Below are 17,205 nucleotides of genomic sequence, written 5' to 3' on the forward strand. Positions count from 1 at the left end.
AATACATACCTGTTTCAGTTTCTTCACATCCTAGTCAGCGTTTGGTTTGTCTGTCTTTTTGAATATAGTCATTATTGTGGATATAAAGTGTTATCCTCTTGTGGTTTTAATTTGCATTTCCCTAATGAATAATGTTTTTAGCACATTTTCATGTTATTTAACTATATCTTCTTTGTTGAAATGGTCATCCTGATTTCTAATAAATTTTTGATTGTTCTATTTGTTTTATTAAGTTCTTTGTATGTTCTAGGGATAAGTTCTTTGTGTGCTATATGCTAAGTTGCTTCAGTCATGTCTGTCTCTTTCTGAACCTATGGACTAGAGCCTGCCAGGCTCCTCTGTCCATGGGATTCTCCAGGCAAGAGTACTGGAGTGGGTTGCCACGCCCTCCTGCAGGGGCTCTTCCCTACCCAAGGATCGAACCCACGTCTCTTACATCTCCCTCATTGGCAGGCAGGTTCTTTACAACTAGTACCAAAATCTAACTTAAACGTTTTTCATCCAGTCTGACTTATATTTTTAATACTCATTAATGGTGTCTTTTAAGGAGCAAAAGTTTTAATTTTCATACAGTTTACTTTATTATTTTGTTTCTATTTTGTGTGTTGCTTTAAGATCAGGAAGATTTTCTGTTTTCTTCTAAACAGTATATACCTCTAGTCTTTACATTTAGGTTGATGATCAAGTGTGAGGTTTTTTTGCTTGTTTTTATTTTGGTATTTTTTGATGGCAGTAAATGTGTGTTAGCACATGGAAATCTAATTGTTTCAGCAATATTAGTAATTGTTGTAGAGATTTACATGTATACAGTTTAAATGATCACAATCTAGATTAGATTAATATTAACCAAATTTTTATGAAGTATAGATACTCTGCTCTACTATAATTTGTTTCTCCCCACTCCTTGTACAACTAATATACATTATGTATATATCAGTTCAGTTCAGTCACTCAGTCGTGTCCAATTCTTTGTGACTCCATGAACCACAGCACACCAGGCCTCCCTGTCCAACATCAGCTCCCAGAGCCTACCCAAACTCATGTCCATTGAGTCGGCGATGCCATCCAACCATCTCATCCTCTGTCGTCCCCTTCTCCTCCTGCCTTCAATCTTCCCCAGCATAAGGGTCTTTTCAAATGAGTCAGCTCTTTGCATCAACTGGCCAAAGTATGGGAGTTTCAGCTTCAACATCAGTCCTTCCAATGAACACCCAGGACTAAGCTCCTTTAGGATGGACAGGTTGGATCTCCTTGCAGTCCAAGGGACTCTCAAGAGTCTTCTCCAACACCACAGTTCAAAAGCATCAATTCTTTGGTGCTCAGCTTTCTTTATAGTCCAACTCTCACATCCATACATGACTACTGGAAAAACCATAACTTTAACTAAATGGACCTTTGTTGGCAAAGTAATGTCTCTGCTTTTTAATATGCTGTCTAGGTTGGTCATAACTTTCCTTCCAAGGAGTAAGCGTCTTTTAATTTCATGGCTGCAATCACCATCTGTAATGATTTTAGAGCCCCCCAAAATAAAGTCTCTCACTTTTTCTACTGTTTCCCTATCTATTTGCCATGAAGTGATGGGACCAGATGCCATGATCTTAGTTTTCTGAATGCTGAGCTTTAAGCCAACATTTTCACTCTCCTCCTTCACTTTCATCAAGAGGCTCTTTAGTTCGTCTTCACTTCCTGCCATAACGGTAGTATCATCTACATATCTGAGGTTATTGATATTTCTCCTGGCAATCTTGATTCCAGCTTGTGCTTCATCCAGTCCAGCATTTCTCATGATGTACTCTGCATATATGTTAAATAGGCAGGGTGACAATATACAGCCTTGACGAACTCCTTTTCCTATTTGGAACCAGTCTGTTGTTCCATGTCCAGTTCTAACTGTTGCTTCCTGACCTGCATACAGGTTTCTCAAGAGGCAGGTCAGGTGGTCTGGTATTCCCATCTCTTTCAGAATTTTCCACAGTTTATTGTGATCCACACAGTCAAAGGCTTTGGCATAGCCAGTAAAGCAGAAATAGATGTTTTTCTGGAACTCTCTTGCTTTTTCCATGATCCAGCGGATGTTGGCAATTAGATCTCTGGTTCCTCTGCCTATTCTAAAACCAGCTTGAACATCTGGAAGTTCACGGTTCACGTATTGCTGAAGCCTGGCTTGGAGAATTTTGAGCATTACTTTACTAGCGTGTGAGATGAGTGCAATGTGTTAGTTTGAGCATTCTTTGGCATTGCCTTTCTTGGGGATTGGAATGAAAACTGACCTTTTTCAGTCCTGTGGCCAGTGGTGAGTTTTCCAAATTTGCTGTTACTTTCGCAGCATAATCTTTTGGATTTGATATACTCAGTAATAAAGTATGATAGTTATTGATTCATGTAATCTATGCCTCTTAAGGAAGTTTGGAAAAAAATAGGACAAAAATATGACAAAAATCATTTGCACTTTTATAAATAACTCACATATTGAGATTTCCTGGTGCTCTCCTTTTTTTTTTTCCATTTTTTTCCTGTAGATTGAATTACTATCTGCATATCGCTTTAATTTTCTTCCCCCATTAAACCTCAATATCTCCATATTCCTTATGCTAGTATATATATATGTATAAATTATATTTATAATGTCTGTATATGTTCTAAGTATATACAGAATATTATAAATGCATTTCTATTTATAGAAATAAATTTCATATAAGAATATTATGAGGCCAACAGTGCAGTTATACAATTATTTTATAGCTGTTTTTAACAAAATTATCTTTTATAGACATCTGTTAAAGGATAATGAGAAGATACATATATTTATACTGTCTTTAAAGTGCTCTATTTCTTTATATGGCATCTGGTTACCACCTGGTGTCATTCATTTACAGTTTAAAGGACTTTCTTATTTCTTGTAAGAAAGGTGTATTAATAGTTATTCTTTTATTTTTTGTTCAAATGGAGATAACTTTATTTCTCTTTCATTCTTTGAATCAAAATATAGTTGTATACTGTTATGTTAGGTGTACTACATAGTCATTGGGCTTCCCAGATGGCGCTAGTGATAAACAGCCATCAGCCAGTGAAGAAGTCGGGATGATTCCCTGGAGGAGGACATGACAACCCACTCCAGTATTCTTGCCTGGAGAACCCCATGGACAGAGGAACCTGGCGGTTTACAGTCCATGGGGTTGCAAAGAGTCGGACACAACTGAGTGACTTAGCACGCACTAATGATTGGACATTTGCATACTTTAGGAAATTATCACTGTGATAAGTCTACTAACAATCTTGTCTTCAACAAAGTTGTTACAACATTGTTGACCATTTTCTTCATGCTGGTATCATATTTCCATGACTTTATTATGTCACTGGAGGTTTATACCTCTCAGTTCACTTCACTTACTTCACCTCCCTCACTCACTCCCCTCTGGCAACCACCTGTTTTTTCTCTATGAGTCTCTTTTCATATTTTTAAATTTTTTTATGGATTCCACATATCAGTGAGATCATATAGTATTTGTCTTTCTCTGTTTCTGACTTATTTTATTTAATATAATATCCACTCCTCTATCCACTCATGTTGTCACAAATGGCAAACCTTCATTTTCTATGGCTGAGTGATCCTTTAATATATATATATTCCACCATGTTTTCTTTATCCATTCAACTATTGATATGTAATTTATGTTTTAGAGGCACATTTTGGAAGCCTTGTGACAGTTATTCCTTCAAATATTTTTCAGCCCTTTTCTCTTTCTGCTTTCTTTCTGGGACTCCTATTATTTGTATGTTGGTATCCCTGAAGTTTTCTGACAGGTCTCTGAGGCTTTGTTCATATTTCTTCAGTCTTATTTCCCCTTCAAGATTAGATAATCTCTATTGATCTATCTTCAAATTAGCTGGTACTTTTTTCTGCTACTCAAATCTGCTGTTGCATTGTTCCAATATAATTTTCATTCGATTTACTGTATTTTTCCAACTCTAAAATTTCTTTCTTTTGGAAAAGCATTTAACCTCTTGATTGATGTTCTATATTTGATGAATCATTGTTGCTAAGCTTTCTGCCTTCTAAAACATGTTTATATATTATAAATATATTTATTTCATATTTTATATTTATATAAATATAAATATATAAATATATATATATATATGAAAGTGAAAGTTGTTCAGCTGTGTCCAACTCTTTGTGACCCCATAAACTGTATAGTCATGGAATTCTCCAGCAAGAATACTGGAGTGGGTAGCCATTTCCTTCTCCAGGGGGTCTTCCCAACCCAGGGATAGAACCCAGGTCTCCCGCATTACAAGTGGATTGTTTACCAGCTGAGCCACAAGGGAAGCCTGTATAAAGTTCCATCTCTGGTCAGGAAACTCAGATCCATCTTAGTTCTCGGACCGGAGATCAAACTAGTGCCACGTGCAGTTGCAACATGGAGTCTTAATCCCTTAATCAGACTGCCAGGGAAGTCCTAAAATATATTTTATAAGAAAAAATTTCTAAGCATATTTGCAACAAATGATCTGAAGTTTTTATCTACCAAGTCCAACATTGGGGGCTCCTCAGAGACAGTTTCTATTAACTACTTTTCCCAGTGTATGGATTACACTTTTTTTTTCATTGAATATCTTGCTATCTTATTGTTGAAAACTGGATAATTTGATAGCATACTTTAGTAACTCTGGATTATGAGCTATCCCTCCTCCCACCTCTAGGAGTTAACTGTTTTTGCCATTAATGTTCATTTGTTTAGAGATTTGCCTGGACTAATTGTGTGGATTTTATCTTGCCCTCAGTGTGAATCATTGATGTCTTCTCTTCCTTATGTTTTTAATTTATTTCATTTTTTTAAAAGTCTGGCTTCCTATATTTCCCCTGAATCAGCTTATTTTTCAGACAGTGATAAGTCAGAGGTCATTCTTAAATATCTGGAGCGAGTAAGATATCCGTCCTTTGCCAGTGGATCTGTGTGTGAGTTGAGAAACACAAAGTTCAGACACTTTATGATATGCCTCAGCTTTTACTTTGTGCATGTGCAAGGCCTCACAATCAGGAAATAGCTAGGTCTGTCTTCATTATCTTGTAATTATGTTCATAGCCTTTCTGACACCAGGAGTATGTGGGAATTGATCAAGGCCCACAGTGGCTGTCTCTTTCACTGTATCTCTCCAAAAAATTTCTTAAGTTTGTCTGAAGGTCTATTGCTAACTCCAACCAGTATTGTAACCTCATGTAAGCTATGATATTGGCTTTTCCTGATTGTCACAGAGATAGCTGTTGCTTTTGATAGCACCTCAAGGCATGGGCCTTATCAAGCTCTACTCTAGATCAATTCTTCCCTGTCTGGAAAGAAAGCTGATGTCCCTTACAGCTTGTCATGCCCTGGTAAATACAGCAGTAAGGAGCTGGGAACCAGTGAAGGGGTAGAAGCAGCCCCAGGATAAAACGCTACACAGACTCCCATTGTTTTCTGGAGGTGGAGTAGTTTTTCTTAAATAAGCATATCACTGCATTTTTGTATACCTGTGGTAAATTTTCAGAGCTCTGAAATGTTTGTTTTTGGCAACTTTAGCCAGTTTTATTGTGGCTCTGCGTGGAGAAAATTTGCTAAGCTTTTACTTGGCCATTTAAAAAAGCTCTTCTTCAGTATGTTTTCCTTAGTTGAAATTTACAAAAAATTAGCCATCTTAAAGTACCCAGTTCATAGTCATTCAGAATGTTGTACAGCCACTACTTCTATATGTCTCCAAATATTTTTATCACTCTAAAGAAAATGTTGTACCCATTAAGTAGTCACTCCTTTTTTCCCCCCATGCTCACATTTCACCAACCCCCGGTAACCACAAATCTTCTTTCTGTCCTATGGATTTACCTACTCTAAATATTTCACATGGAAAGTGAAAGTGAAGTTGCCCAGTCGTGTCCGACTCTTTGTGACCCCATGGACTGTAGCCTATCACGCTCCTCCGTCCATGGGATTTTCCAGGCAAGAATGCTGGAGTGGATTGCCATTTCCTTCTCCAGGGGATCTTCCCGACCCAGGGATCAAACCCGGGTCTCCCGCATTGCAGGCAGACGCTTTACCATCTGAGCCAAAATATGAATTGAATAATAAAACATGTAAACGTTAATGTCTGTCTACTTTTACTTAGCATATTGATTTTGAGGCCCATCCACATGGTAGTATGTGCCAGTACTTTATTCCTTTTTATGGCTAACTAATATTCATGTATTTATATATTTAAATGGGGCTTCCCTGGTGGCCCAGCTGGTAAAGAATCTTCCTGCAATGCAGGAGACCCCAGTTTGATTCCTGTTTTGGGAAGATCTGCTGCAGAATGGATAGGCTACCCATTCCACTATTCTTGGGCATCCCTGGTGGCTCAGATGGTAAAGAATCTGCCTGCAATGTGGGAGACCTGGGTTCAGTCCCTAGGCTGGGAATATCCCCTGGAGGAGAGCATGGCAACCCACTCCAGTATTCTGGCCTGGAGAATTCCATGGACTATTCCATGGGGTTGCGAAGAGTCAGACATGACTGAGTGACTTTCACCAGATTTTATGTAAGCATTTATTGGTGGACATTTGGATTGTTTCCATATTTTATCTCTTGTGAATGATGCTCCTGTTAAATTCATGTACACATATTTGAGTCCTTGTCTAATTTCTTTGGGTATACACACAGAATGAGGGTTTCTGGGTATTTCTATATTCACCTTTCTCAAGGGACCATCAAACTGTTGTTGGTACAGCTTTACTATATTTTATATTCTCATTAGCCATGTTATGTGTGCTCCAAATTATCCACGTTCTTATCAACGCTAATTTTCCATTATTAAAAAAAATTACTGTAGTCATCCTAGTGAGTGTGGGAGTGAAGTATTATCGCATTTTCAGTTCAGTTCAGTTGCTCAGTCATGTCCAACACTTTGCAACCCCTTGGACTAGAGCATGCCTGGCTTCCCTGTCCATCGCCAACTTCCGGAGTTCACTCAAACTCACGTCCAATGAGTCAGTGATGCTATACAACCATCTTATCCTCTGTCGTCCCCTTCTCCTCCCGCCTTTAATCCTTCCCAGCATCAGGGTCTTTTCCAGTGAGTCAGTTCTTTGCATCATGTGGCCAAAGTATTGGAGTTTCAGCTTCAACATCATATTCAGGGCTCATTTCCTTTATGAGGACCGGTTGGATCTCCTTGCTGTCCAAGAGACTCTCAAGAGTCTTCTCCAACACCACAGTTCAAAAGCATAAATTCTTCAGTGCTCAGCTTTCTTTATAGTCCAACTCTCACATCCATGCATGACTACTGGGGAAACCATAGCTTTAACTAAATGGACCTTTGTTGGCAAAATAATGTCTCTGCTTTTTAATATGCTGTCTAGGTTGGTCATAGCTTTTCTTCCAAGGAGCAAATGTCTTTTAATTTCATGGCTGCAGTCACCATCTGCAGTGATTTTGGAACCCCTCCAAAATGAAGTCTGTCACTGTTTCCACATCTATTTGCTATGAAGTGATGGGACCAGATGCCATGATCTTAGTTTTCTGAATGTTGAGTTTTAAGCCAACTTTTTCACTCTCCTATTTCACTTTCATCAAGAGGCTCTATAGTTCTTCGCTTTCTGCCATAAGTGTGATGTCATTTGCTTATCTGAGGTTATTGATATTTCTCCTGGCAATCTTGATTCCAGCTTGATTCATCCAGTCCAGCATTTCTCATGATGTCCCTTGCATGTAAGTTAAATAAGCAGGGTGACAATATACAGCCTTGACATATTCCTTTCCCAATTTGGAACCAGTCTGTTGTTTAATGTCCAGTTCTAACTGTTGCTTCTTGACCTGCATATAGATTTCTCAGGAGGCAGGTCAGGTGGTCTGGTATTCCCACCTCTTTAAGAATATTCCAAAGTTTGTTGTGATCCACACAGTCAAAGGCTTTGCATGGTTGATAAAGCAGTAGATATTTTTTGGAACACTCTCGCTTTTTCAATGATCCAGTGGATGTTGGCAATTTGATCTCTAGTTCTTCTCCCTTTTCTAAATCCAGCTTGAACATCTGGAAGTTTACAGTTCATGTACTGTTGAAGCCTGGCTTGGAGAATTTTGAGCATTACTTTACTAGCATGTGAGATGAGTGCCAATTGTATGTTAGTTTAAACATTCTTTGGCATTGCCTTTCTTAGGGACTGGAATGAAAATTGACCTTTTCCAGTCCTGTGGCCACTGCTGAGTTTTCCCACATTTGCTGGCATATTGAATGCAGCACTTTCACAGCATCATCTTTTAGGATTGGAAATAGTTCAACTGGAATTCCATCACCTCCACTACCTTTGTTCGTAGTGATGCTTCATAAGGCTCACTCGACTTCACATTCCAGGATGTCTTGCTCGAGGTGAGTGATCACACCATCGTGATTATCTGGGTCGTGAAGATCTTTTTTGTACAGTTTTCTGTGTATTTTTGCCACCTCTTAATATCTTCTGCTTCTGTTAGGTCCATACCATTCCTGTCCTTTATTGAGCCCATCTTTGCATGAAATGTTCCCTTGGTATCTCTAATTTTCTTGAAGAGATCTCTAGTCTTTCCCATTCTATTGTTTTCCTCTATTTCTTAGCATTGATCACTGAAGAAGGCTTTCTTATCTGTCCTTTCTATTCTTTCGATCTCTGCATTCAAATGGGTATATCTTTCCTTTTCTCCTTTGCCTTTCACTTCTCTTCTTTTCATAGCTATTTTTTAAAGCCTCCTCAGACAACCATTTTGCCTTTTTGCATTTCTTTTTTCTTGGGGATGGTCTTGACCGCTGCCTCCTGTACAATGTCATAAACTTCCCTAATGATTAGTAATGTTGAAATGCACCTGCACTAACGTGCGGTGAAGCAGAGTTTCACAGAATTGTGGCTCTGTGGGGAAGAGCCAGGAAGGCTTTTCTGGGGAATGATATTTGAAACCTTCAAGGAGTTAATGAAGCAATGAGAGGACAGGAAGATCTTTACAGATAAAGGAGAAAATATTTGCAAAAAACCCTCATGGCAGGAGCAGTATGATGAATTCAGAAGCGTAAATGAAGATTCTTGTGATGTTAGAGAAGAAACGAGAACATGGTACAATATCTGACTGGAAGGTAGGGAGAAAATAATGCTTTACCTTGTAACTTTCACTCAGCAACATGGTGTATATGTTCCTCGATGGCATGATCATATTCACTTTTAAAAAATAATTCTGGTTGTTCTGTGGATGATCAAGGAAGGTGGAACATGATTAGATACGATTAGACAAACTAATAGACTGTTATAGTGTTCCAAACACATTGTCATGGTACCTGGAACTAGGTAGAGAAGATGGAGAGATACGTTTGTAATAGAGATTTTTTAGAGATAAACTGTCCACCCTTGGATTTCTTAGAATGTGTATTTATATCAAAGATTCAGTCTGACTTGGTTCAGATGGGCAAACAAGGATAAGGACAAGTTAATTGCAGTCTTTCTCTCTCTTAAGCACTTATTTTTCAATAAGTATTTATATTCATAATCCTTCATTTATATTTCAGTATCTATCTTTAAATATATACATGTCAGTGTATATGTTTAAATATCATATCCTCTCTTTCAGTACTGTGGGGCTAATAAAATCTTAATAAACACTAATTGTTATCAAATTTGCCAAGAAAAGACTCTCACAAATCTTGTTAGTTTTTAACATTCTGTTCATTTTGGAGTCTAGAATGTATCTCCAGCAGGGACTGTGCTTGGAAGCACCAGGGACTTCTTGGAAGAAAATATACTTGACAGATCTTGGGTCAAACTGTAATTATCCTTCAGAAAGACTGATTCTGGACATACTGTAGGTAATGCATTTTTATACTGTCAGGATTTATGTCACTTTGTTGTCCAATTGTTCTAGACATTTTTTCTATCAAATCATGAGCATCTACAGAGATATATATAACAGCTTGTTTTCTTTTGTTAGACTCCAGGTGCAAAGATGCTCATTCTAACTTTTCCATATATATCTATGAAGGTTTGGAAAATTAGCTAGTGAACCTCACCTCATGACCGTAAATGTGCCTGTATTAGCCTGTGAAGAAAAGAAATCTCACTACTCCTTTAAGAATTTCCTCTGTCCTTCCTCCAACAGTTGCCCTCCCCTCTCCCCATCACTGTGCCATGCTCTCATTTGAGTTTTCTCTCCTGGAAGAATGAGTACACACCATAAGAAGTTAGAACAAAACTGCAGAGAAAAGAGATTGGTAGTATAATCTTGAATAATGGCAAAAAATGAGAGAAAATAAATCCACATACTTAGATATAGATGCAAATAGAGACATAGGTATCTATGTCGTAATCTGTATCTATCAATCAGTCGTTCGATAGCACCTTACACACCTTTTTCTGAGGGGGATTCATATTATTTAGTCAAATTTACATAGCAAAAGGGCTGTTTTGATACTGCTCTCTGAAACTTAAAAGATTTATTAATACTTAAAAAGGTTTTTCATATCAGGAAAATTCAAGTAATAATTCCTCGTATTATTACTATTATTCCTTCATTTTGCTCTAAAATTCCCTCCCTTTTCTGTTTCATTTATTTCATTCTACTATGCCTTGACTCATTTATTTCATACACCTTCTTTATGCTTATCTTTGTAGAGAAGGGCATGACAATCCACTCCAGTATTCTTGCCTGGAGAATCCCATGGACAGAGGAGCCTGGTGGGCTACAGTCCAGGGCATTAAAAAGAGTCAGACATGACTAAATGACTAACACACACACTTATAGAGATACTGTTTTGTCTATTGCTTCTTGAAGTTTCTCTTACTATTCTTTACTTCAACTTAGAAGGACGTTTTTAACCAAAAGATTCCTAGAAAAAAGTGTTTTCCATTTTGGATCCCTTGTGGCTTTGGGACAACGAGGAAGTAGGTAGGGGTTGTAAGTGGAAAGGTTACTGAGTCTGCACCCCAGAGGTATCTGGAAAAATGTGTGGCATGTTGACAGTCTGAGATGAAGTTGTCATAATGACAGTTTGGAGTCTTGTCTGATTTGACAGCATTTACTTGCTTTGCTGCTCCAACTGGAAAAGTAAACACTGTGTCTGGGGACTAAATCTACTTGTGTATTCTTGAACTAGATTAAAGGCAGATACTAAATGGTCTATGTAGGTTTTCTTTTGTTTTTGGTCTTAATTGTCTGATTTACCAATGTTCTGTTCTATTCTTTAGTATACCTTGAGGTACTTAAAAGGAAGTGATTTGAAATATTTATTGGTGTCATTGCAAAGTCAACAAGCGGACTGAAATTCTATATTTCATTGATCATATATTTATTATTTTGAATAGTATCAATAAATGTGAATTGACCTATGGAGTGTTTTAATTCCAAATTGGCTGTGGTATCTAACCTGTGGACCCAGAGAGTGCATTATACAAATTCTGAATGTTAAATGTCCAGCCCAGGAATGGAATAAATCTTTGTGGAATTACCCCAGTATCCCCATTGGGGTTAATTTTCAGTATGCCCATTGATAAGGGACAGATACGAGCAGAATGAAAAGTAAAATGTTAGAATCATTTTGTTACTGGTCTTCTTACTTCCACATCCTCCTGTGCAAAGTGGTTCAGGAGAAGTTTTACAAGCATGGAGTTTCACCTGCATGAAGTTTCTCTTGTCATGTGTACTTTTATGATTGTGACTTAGAGCTATCTAACCAAATTTTCAGTGGAACAAAAGAAAGTTCATGTTGGCTTTGATTAACTTGTTATATAGTGAAAGTTTCCTTTCGTTTTTGGCTGTAGATGTTACTGTGTTATGTAATATGCACTGAAAAAAGAAATTAGGAAAAAATGTGTATATTTAAATGATTGTTTATACTTGCATTCTTAAGAGTCCTAAAGACAATTATTTCTTGACAATCAGTGATTATTGGACAGTCAGAGAAAACTCGTGAAAAATTTTTTTCTGAATATAAGATGGTTTATGGAATAAAAAAATATTAAACTTCTGAATGACTATTATGTTTAATAATTCATATTTTAAAAGAAATTGTTATTTATGTCTGTATTGCAAGTAGAGTATTAAATCTTTTAAATGGTTTATTTGCACAATTTGACTTTGAAACAATGCCAGTAAATATGGTCAAGTTAATAAACTGACTAGGGAAAGAATCTTTTTTATATGTCACATGAGTTTCTGAAAATCTTCTGAAGTAATATTCTTCCTGTGTATAATAAGTGGAACAATCTAGGTTTCTAAAATGTCTCATTGTTAACTAAAAATGAGACATACCTATTATTATAGGTATTGTCCATAGGTATTATGGCTTATAGGTATTTTAGCATATAGGCATAATGCCCACAGGTATTATGGTATTATGGCATATATGTCCTATTATTATAGGTATTGCCAGAACAATTATCAGCACTCTTCCGAAAATATCTGGAAGCTATTGAGATACAGATTTTAAGGAAACTTATTTAAGAAGGAATTTTTTTCTTTAATAAACACTACTCAGGATTTCCTAGAACTGCAAATTTATTATTTTTTTATTGATGATAATGAAGGCTGATAGCATTATGGTGCAAGAAATTTGACTTTTGGAAAGCTGAACCATAGAAAATAGGTTTTATGTTTCCTCTATCTTTAAAGAGCTAAGGACATTTTAATAAGTGATACCTGGAAATTATTGACAAGATGATCTTGAAGCCAGTCCAAGGTGTTACCAGTTATGGATCAGTCCAGGACATCTTTTTTAGACTGTCGAGATGAGGTTTATATTATTTATGCTCTACTCTTTTAAGTTCAATCTGCATAATTATAGAAAAAGGTGAAAAAAAAAAACCTCCTATATTCATCTATCTGGTAACTGCATCTGACCCATTATGTTAATACATTATTTTATTATCAAAAGAAGGAATTTGAGGTAGTAACCTCCTGTTACAGTACTGACTATGAATTTCCTAGTATCTACAAAATAATATTTTAATACAGATACGTATATATACATCCTGCACCGTTTGGCTTGGGGGAATCTTAGTTCCTGGTCCAGGGATTGAACTCAGGCCTCAGCAGTCTGAACCACTGAACTACCAGGGAATTCCCAAGTCATTTTGTAATTGGAATATTAGAAATGCATTGTAGAATTTTGGGTAATTCATTAGAGGAAAACCTAAATACACCTGTGCTATGTATTTAGTGTGGATATCCATATGTCATGGCAGAAATATCAACCTATTTGATTATGGGATATTGCCCTATACCTCACTGTCAATTCTATGTAATATATGGTATATACACCATATTATATTTCTCTAATCCATTTTTTTTCAGTATTCTGAAGCTCATTTGACCTCTCAGGTTTTGGATAAGAACATTCACCCATGAAAAAGGGAAAGTGAAAGTGTTAGTTGCTCAGTTGTGTGTGACTGTTTGTGACCCCATGGATTATAGCATTGCAGGCTGCTCTATCCGTGGAATTCTCCAGGCAAGAATACTGGAGTTGGTAGCCATTTCCTTCTTCAGGGGACCTTCCTGACCCAGGTATTGAACTCAGGTCTACTGCACTGCAGGCAGATTCTTTACCATCTGAGCATCCAGGGAAGCCCTATATAAATATTCACTTATTTATGTACTCACCTATATAAACAGTTAAATTGAAGTCTATCAGTATCATAGAAAAATGTAAAAAAGAGTTCTAATCTTGCCTTACAAATAGTTGTGAAAAGAGGAGAAGCAAAAAATAAAGGAGAAAAGGAAAGATATAAGCATCTGAATGCAGAGTTCCAAAGAATAGCAAGGAGAGATAAGAAAGGCTTCCTCAGTGATCATTGCTAAGAAATAGAGGAAAACAATAGAATGGGAAAGACTAGGGATCTCTTCAAGAAAATTAAAGATACCAAGGGAACATTTCATGCAAAGATGGGCTCAATAAAGGACAGAAATGGTATGGACCTATCAGAAGCAGAAGATATTAAGAGGTGGCAAAAATACACAGAAAAACTGTACAAAAAAGGTCTTCATGACCCAGATAATCACAATGGTGTGATCCCTCACCTCGAGCAAGACATCCTGGAATGTGAAGTCTGATGGGCCTTAGGAAGGGTCAGTATGAACAAAGCTAGTGGAGGTGATGGAATTCCAGTTGAACTATTTCCAATCCTAAAAGATGATGTTGTGAAAGTGCTCCACTCAATATGCCAACAAATTTGGAAAACTGAGTGGCCACAGGACTGGAGAAGGTCAGTTTTCATTCCAATCCCAAAGAAAGGCAATGCCAAAGAATGCTCAAACTACCGCACAATTGCACTCATCTCACACGCTAGTAAAGTAATGCTCAAAATTCTCCAAGCCAGGCTTCAACAATACATGAACCATTAACTTCCAGATGTTCAAGCTGGATTTAGAAAAGGCGGAAGAACCAGAGTTCAAATTGCCAACAACCATTGGATCATCAAAAAAGCAAGAGAGTTCCAGAAAAAAACATCTATTTCTTCTTCATTGACTGTGCCAAAGCCTTTGACTATGTGGATCACAACAAACTGTGGAATATTCTTAAAGAGATGGGACTACCAAACCATCTGACCTACCTCTTGAGAAATCTATATGCAGATCAGGAAGCAATTGTTAGAACTGAGCATGGAACAACAGACTGGTTCCAAATTGGGAAAGGAGTACATCAAGGCTGTATATTATCACCCTGCTTATTTAACTTATACATAGGGTGAAGGAAGTGAAGGTGAAGTCACTCAGTTGTGTCCGACTCTTAGCGACCCCGTGGACTGTAGCCTACCAGGCTTCTCCATCCATGGGATTCTCCAGGCAAGAATACTGGAGTGGGTTACCATTTCCTTCTCCAGGGGATCTTCCCAACCCAGGGATCGAACCCAGGTCTCCTGCATTGGAGGCAGACGCTTTAACCTCTGAGCCACCAGGGAAGGTCTAGGGTACAGCATGAGAAATGCTGGGCTGAATGAAGCACAGGCTGGAATCAAGATTGCCCGGAGAAATATCAATAACCTCAGATATGCAGATGATGCCACCCTTATGGCAGAAAGCAAAGAAGAACTAAAGAGCATCTTGATGAAAGTGAAAGAGGAGAGTGAAAATGTTGGCTTAAAGCTCAACATTCAGGAAACAAAAATCATGGCATCCAGTCCCAACACTTCATGGCAAATGGATGGAGAAACAGTGGAAACAGTGGCAGACTTTACTTTTCTGGGCTCCAAAATCACTGCAGATGGTGATTGCAGCCATGAAATTAAAAGACGCTTACTCCTTTGGAGAAAAGTTATGACTAATTTAGACAGCATATTAAAAAGCCGAGATGGTACCTTGCCAACAAAGTTATGTCTAGTCAAGGCTATGGTTTTTCCAGTAATCATGTATGGATGTGAGAGTTGGACTATAAAGAAAACTGAGCGCTGAAGAATTGATGCTTTTGAACTGTGGTGTTGGAGAAGACTCTTGAGAGTCCCTTGGACTGCAAGGAGATCAAACCAATCAATCCTAAAGGAAATGAGCCCTGAATATTCATTAGAGGGGCTGATGTTGAAGCTGAAACTCCAATACTTTGGCCACCTGATGCAAAGAACTGACTCATTGGGAAAAACTCTCATGCTGGGAAAGATTGAAGGCAGGAAGAGAAGGGGACAACAGAGGATGAGATGGTTGGATGGCATCACTGACTCAATGGACATGTGTTTGAGTAAACTCTGGGAGTCGGTGATGGACAGGGAGGCCTGTTGTGCTGCAGTCCATGCAGTCCATGGGGTTGCAAAGACTCGGACACAATGAAGCGACTGAACTGAACTGAATCTTGTCTAATTACTGTTCATACCTTCTACCTTATGTATGTAGCATTTTTCATTAATTCTGTATCAAGACTTCCATCTTACATTAGGTAACATCTATTCAGCAAACTATTGAACACCTACTGTGTAGTAGGTATTTCGCAAATTTCTAAAGAAACAATTAAAAAGCAGAGATATTACTTTGCCAACAAAGGTCCATCTAGTCAAGGCTATGGTTTTTCCAGTGGTCATGTATGGATGTGAGAGTTGGACTATAAAGAAAACTGAGCGCAGAAGAATTGATGCTTTTGAATTGTGGTATTGAATAAAACTCTTGAGAGTTCCTTGGACTGCAAGGAGATCCAACCGGTCCATCCTAAAGGAGATCAGTCCTGGGTGTTCATTGAAAGGACTGCTGTTGAAGCTGAAGCCCCAATACTTTGGCTACCTGATGCAAAGCGCTGATTCATTGGAAAGGACCCTAATGCTGGGAAAGATTGAGGGAGGGAGGAGAAGGGGACGACAGAGGATGAGATGGTTGGATGGCATCATTGACTCGATGGACATGGGTTTTGGTAGACTCTGGGAGTTGGTGATGGACAGGGAGGCCTGGCGTACTGTGGTTAATGGGGTCACAAAGAGTCAGACACGACTGAGTGACTGAATTGAACTGAAAGAAACAATAGATAGAGGATGAGATGGTTGGATGGCATCACTGACTCAATGGACATGAGGTTGAGTGAACTCCAGGAGTTGGTGATTGACAGGGAGGCCTGGAGTGCTGCAGTCCATGGAATCATAAAGTGTGGGACACAACTGAGCAACTGAACTGAACTGTAAGAAACAATAATGTGCCCTTGAGAATCCTATAGACCTTGCAAAGAAACAATACAGGGGAATGATAGAATAACAGAAACATGAAAGATACAGAAGTAGGAAATAGTAGGTTGATGGTTCTTTCTTGGCAAAGAGATGTAAGAGAGTGGACAATATGGCCCATGAAGAATAGGGAAGGCATCACAGAGAATGTGATGCAATTTTCCAAGTACATCACAGTTAAAGGGAATAGCTGGAGCATAACACAGATGCAAGGAGCAGTATGGTATTGACATGGAAGGAAAAGTAATTATATTGCAAGGGAATGATGGGGAATCTGGTGGAAATGTGTCTGGAGGAATAGTCATGGATCAGATCATCAAGGTCCTTGATTGCCACACTAAGGAGCTTGGACATTATTCTGTGGATAATGGGAAGCTATTGAAGTGTTTATAGAAGTGAGTGCTGTGATCCATTTTACATTTTGAAAAGGTCTCTTGTGAAGTCTTGTAAAGATGTACTAGATGGGAACAAGACAAAGACCATTTAAGAGAATAAAGCAATTAATGGGACAGATGTAGTAATCTGAAGCACAATCTTTTGGTCTTGATTTGTCA

At 38.0% G+C, this 17,205-nt stretch overlaps 1 protein-coding gene and 1 non-coding gene across 22 annotated transcripts in view; one reads left to right on the plus strand and one right to left on the minus strand.

Annotated features, from left to right (window-relative positions):
* Nucleotides 1-17,205, plus strand: part of SOX5 (SRY-box transcription factor 5) — a 1,171,821-nt gene that overhangs the window by 636,666 nt on the left and 517,950 nt on the right. The gene's annotated exons all lie outside the window — the stretch shown is intronic.
* Nucleotides 14,846-14,917, minus strand: TRNAW-CCA (transfer RNA tryptophan (anticodon CCA)). The gene has a single exon. It is a non-coding gene; the product is annotated as a tRNA-Trp (tRNA).

The sequence above is a fragment of the Bos indicus genome, chromosome 5 (assembly GCF_029378745.1).
Source record: "Bos indicus isolate NIAB-ARS_2022 breed Sahiwal x Tharparkar chromosome 5, NIAB-ARS_B.indTharparkar_mat_pri_1.0, whole genome shotgun sequence".
NCBI lineage: Eukaryota > Metazoa > Chordata > Mammalia > Artiodactyla > Bovidae > Bos > Bos indicus.